Genomic DNA, 5,833 nt, shown 5'->3' with positions numbered 1-5,833 from the left:
GTCACAACCTACAGGGACACACATATGAAATGTTAACAATCACCAGGAATGGTTGTCATGAGGTACAGAAGTCTAAACAGCCTCATATTCTAGAATAACCTCATGTTCTTCAGAGACTAGCATTCTGTGAAAGAGAAGTGAGCTCCAACTGCATATATATAGATTTTCTTAGAGCAAGAAAATGTATTTGCAAGTGGGAAGTCAGCGTTCATGTTAAAAATGTGGGAGGTGGATACTACTCTGTTTGGTTATCTCAATACAGCCATCAGTTCCTCTGAATTCCTACATTATATGTCAGGAATAAGAAAAAATGAGAACTACAGTGATCACAGGAAACTCATATTTGCATGAAAACATATGCAATTCTAAGCCTAACATGGCCAGCAAATTCTTCTGCTCCTGTATTTTTTTTTTTTTTTGATTTTTCGAGACAGGATTTCTCTGTAGTTTTTGGTGCCTGTCCTGGAACTAGCTCTTGTAGACCAGGCTGGCCTCGAACTCACAGGGATTCACCTGCCTCTGCCTCCCGAGTGCTGGGATTAAAGGCGTGCACCACCACCGCCCGGCTCTGCTCCTGTATTTTTAAAGTCACATTTTGGTGCCACCCTTCTGTTCACAATACTTTTTCCTGAGTTCTTGATTTGATTAGTATAATCTCACTGTTTCTAATTTTATTCACTTGTCCTACACATGAGATGTGTTTCTTCTGTGAAATAATATTTATATGGAGCATTCTCAATGGTTAAGATAAAAGCTATACCAGCGAAACAGAGATTGGGCAGAAAAGAAGGCAAGGGAAATTCTGAGAGAAGAATGTCAGAGTCAGAAAGTGTCACCAGGAGATGCAGAGAAAGCAAAACATGCTTGAGGACAGGTGAAGTCAGGAGAAACATACAGACTCATGAAAATGGGTTATTTTAAATTTAACACTTAACTGGTAACAAGTATGAGCAAATGTATATATGTGTAATATATTATTTCTCTATTTAATTTATTTGTGAACAGACAGACTGGAAAAAGAAAAGTCTGCCTATAAGTGTCCATCTTTCCTAGAAAATTGGACAAGTGACATATTGTTACACTTGGTCCACACCTACTTCTTGCTGCATCTAGTATGGGGAATGTAGAGGAAGCACATGTTGAGAGAAGAAGCCGAGAACTCTGCATACCATGAACCTTACTCAGGGTTCCACTTCATTCTTGATACTGTTCTGACTCATAGCCTCCAAGGATAGACAAGTGACAGTACCATAGGATCAGGTTGTGAAAACCCAATCACAGAGACTAATGATTGAAATATAGAGTCTACTACCTCAGGACTATGCACAGAACGGGGCACCTCTTGAAGTTGGCAGCATGTGTCACTATTTGTCACAATATGCAGTCTTCCCAATTTCCTAATTCTACCAATAGTTTGTTTTTAATCTAATATCAAGCCTTTTAAAAATCGAATACAGGCCTATTTTGGGGAAACCTTGGAGGAACTCTAAAACACAGCTTACTATAATACAGAGGGGACCAAGAGGTGAATGTTTAGCACATGACAGGACACCACATTCCCTAGGACCACTATAGTGGGGCAAAATCCTAGAATCCTCACTCAACTGCCTCAGCTTCTCTAGCCAGCAGTAGTAGAGTTTCTTTTTGATAAACTGCAACAATACTCACCAAGATCCACTGGAATCTGTAAGTTATTAAGTCTATTCTGTCTCCAAACTTGCTTATACTCCTGCAACCTTGGTATAACTCTGAAACACAGCTTACTACAGTAAAGAGAGGACAAAGAGTTGAGTGACCAGGCATATGACAGGACACAACACTCTCTATGACTTCCATAGTGGGGTAAAATGCAAGGATCCTCCCTCAACTGCCTCAGTTTCTCTATCCAGCAGAAGTGTTTCCAGCAGGTAAGCTGCCTCAATACTCACCCTATGTACTGGACTCCCCACTAGCTACACGTTACATCCAGTCCCCAAAGTAACCTATTGTCCTGCAATCTGAGTGGAACACCGAAACACAACTTGCTAAAATACCGAGAGTACCAATAGGAGAGTTAACTCCTGAGTGGACCAATCAAGAAACTCTAAAGCACAAGAGGACCAAGAGAGCACAACCAAGAGAGAAGACAAAGGAACCAGGATAAGAGAGACTAGAGTGGTCCCTGAGACAAAGAAATTGAAACTAAATAGGAGAATATGAATAATTCCCAATGACTCTGACAGGAAGTTTAGTGATTGGACCATGATTAAAAGGCACTGACTGAATCAATTATAGTAAGAGATAGATAGGCACCAATGCAAAAAATCATCCAAAAACCTAAAAAGCAACACTGTAATGCCAAAGCACAATGGTCACACAAAAGGAAAACATAATTATCATAACCCATAAAATGCAGAAGGAAAGAATTTTAATGTAATGCCATGAAGATGATGGAGACCTTCAAAGAGAAAATAAAACATATCATTAAAGAAATGAAGGAAAAGATGTACAAAATATAATTAGAACAAATTAATAAATCTCTCAAAGAATCCGAAGAAAAACAATTCAACAGATGAACCAAACAAATCAAGACTCAAAGACTTAAATAGAGACAATAAAGAAAACACAAACTATTAGAATTCTTGAAATGGGAAATCTGGATAAATGAACAGGAACTATAGAGGCAAGGATAACCAACAAAATACAAGAGATAGAAGAGTGAATCTCAGATGTTGAAGACAGTATAGAGGAAATTAATTCATTTACCACAGAAAATGATAAATCCATCAAGTTCTTAACACAAATCATACAGAAGATCTGGGAAAACATGAAAAGAACAAACCTAAGAATAATAAGGATATAAGAAGAAGAACTCCAGCTAAAGACACAGAAAATATATTCAACAAAGTTAGAAAGAAAAACTTTCCCAAATGAAAAAAATACTCCTATGAAGAGAGAAGAAGCTTACAGAACATCAAATACAATTGAACAAAAATGTCCCCTCACCATATAATAATCAAAATGCAAAACATACAGAATAAATATATAATATTAGGAACTGCAAAGGAAAAAGGTCAAGTACCATAAAATGGTATACTTATCAACATTACAGAAAGTAATAGAAGGAAAATAACAACCAGGGAATCCAACATTGCCAGCACTGCCTACAATAACTCAGACATCTAGTAACCCTTCACAACCACAACTCAAAGAAGGGAAACACATAAAATCTACTACCCAAAAAAATAAAAAAATAACTGGAGTCAACAACTACTGGTCATTAATATCACTTAAAATCAATGGACTATATCTGGACCTCTAAAAAGGCACAGACTTAGAGTTTGGAAACATAAACAGGATTGAACATTCTGCTGTTTATAAGAAACACACCTCAACTACAAAGACAGACATCTACTCAGAGTAAAGGGTTGGGAAAAGGTTTTTCAAGCAAATGGACCTAAGAAACAAGCGGGTGTGCCCATACTAATTTCTAACAAAATTGACTTCAAACTAAAATCAATCAGAAGATATGGAGATGTACATTTTATACTCATAACAGGAACGATTCATCCAGAGGAAGTCTCAATCCTGAATATCTATGTCCCTAATATAAAAGCACCCACTTATGTAAAAGAAACACTTCTAGAACTCAAGGCAGTCATAAAACCACACACACTAATATTAGGAGACTTCAACACTCCTGGCTCACCAATGGACAGGTCAATCAAACAGAAACTAAACAGAGAATTAAGAGAATTACTAGATGTAATGAATCAAATGGACTTAACAGACATATATAGAACATTCCACCCAAATAGGAAAGAAAATACCTTCTTTTCTGCAGCTCATGGAACCTTCTCAAAAATTGACCACATATTCGGGAACAAAGCAAACTTCCACAGATACAAAAAAAATATTAGTAACCAAAAGTGTCTTGTCAAATCACCTTGGATTAAAGTTAAAATTCAACAACAAATGCTACTCCCAGAAACCCTACAAACTCATGGAAGCTGAACAGTCAACTACTGAATCACCCCTGGGTCAAGGAAGAAATAAAGAAAGAAATTAAAGTCTTCCTTGAATTTAATGAAAATAAACACACAACATGCTCAAACCTATGGGAAACTATGAAAGCAGTGTTAAGAGGAAAGTTCAGAGCACTAAGTGTCCAATTGAAGAAAATGGAGAAAGCACACATTGGAGACTTAACAGCACACCTGAAAGCTCTAGAACAAAAGAAGGATACTCACCCAGGAGGAGTAGAAGACTGGAAATGATCAAACTGAGGGTAAATCAACAAACCAGAAACACAGAAAACAATCCAAAGAATCAATGAAACAAAAAACTGGTTCTTGGAGAAAATCAAAAGATTGACAAACCACTAGCCAAACTAATCAAATGGCGGAGAGAGAACATGCAAAGTAATAAGATCAGAAATGAAATGGAGGACATAACCACAGACACAGAGGAAATTCAGAGAAACATTAGATCTTACTACAAAAGCCTGTATGCCACAAATTGGAAAATGTAAACGAAATAGAATGTTTTTTAGATAACTCTCATATACCAAAGTTGAACCAAGACCAAGAGAACAATCTAAATAGACCTGTTAGTCACGAAGAAATAGAAGCTGTTATCAAAAACCTCCCTACCAAAAAAAGCCCAGGATCAGATGTTTTCAAAGAAAAATTCTACCAGAATTTCCAAGAGGAGCTAATTCCTATACTCCTTAATGTATTTCACAATATAGAAACAGGAGAGTCATTGCCAAATTCTTTTTACAAAGCTACAGTTACCCTGATACAAAAACCACACAAAGACACAACCAAGAAAGGGAATTACAGGCCAATCTCACTAATGAACATTGATGCAATAATTCTCAATAAAATACTGGAAAACCAAATCCTGGAACACACTAGAAAAATTATCCATTATGATTAAGTAGGCTTCATCACAGAGATACAGGGCTGGTTCAACATACACAAATCTATCAAAGTAACTCATCATATAAATAAACTGAAGGAAAAAAAAGCATCTGATCATTTCAATAGATGCTGAAAAAACATTTGGCAAAATTCAACACCCCTTTATGATAAAGGTGTTGGAGTGGTTAGTGATACAAGGGACATGCCTAAATATAATAAAAACTATTAACAATAAGCCGAAAGCTAACATCAAATTAAATGGAGAGAAACTCAAAGCCATTCCACTAAAATCAGGAACACAACAAGGCTATCCTCTCTCTCCATACCTCTTCAATATAGTGCTTGTTGTTCTAGCAATTGAAATAAGATAAAATAAGGGAATCAAGGAGATTCCAATTGGAAAGGAAGAAGTTAAACTTTCGCTATTAGTAGATGATATGATAGTGTACATGAGCGGCCACAAAAACTCTACCAGTGAACTCCTACAGCTGATAAACATCTTAAATAATGTGACAGGTTACAAGTTCAACTCCAAAAAAAAACAGTTGCCCTCCTATACACAAAGGATAAATAAGCAGAGAGGGAAATCGGAGAAGCATCACCTTTCACAATAGCCACAAATAGCATAGAATATCTTGGGGTAACTCTAACCAAGGAAGTGAAAGACCAATTTGACAAGAACTTTAAGTCTTTGAAGAAAGAAAGTGAAGAGGATACCAGAAAACGGAAGGATCTCCCTTGCTCTTGGATTGGGAGGATCAACATAGTAAAAATGGCAATTCTACCAAAAGCAATCTATAGAATTAATGCAATCCCCATCAAAATACTTCACAGAACTTGAAAGAACAATAATCAACTTTATATGGGAAAACAAATAACCCAGGATATCCAAAACAATCTTATACAATAAAGGAACTTCTGGAGGCATT

This window comes from Myodes glareolus, chromosome 11 (genome assembly GCF_982192425.1).
Source record: "Myodes glareolus chromosome 11, mMyoGla1.1, whole genome shotgun sequence".
In the NCBI taxonomy this organism is placed as follows: domain Eukaryota; kingdom Metazoa; phylum Chordata; class Mammalia; order Rodentia; family Cricetidae; genus Myodes; species Myodes glareolus.
The sequence above is the reverse complement of the archived record's forward strand: the minus strand, read 5'-3'. Positions refer to the sequence as shown.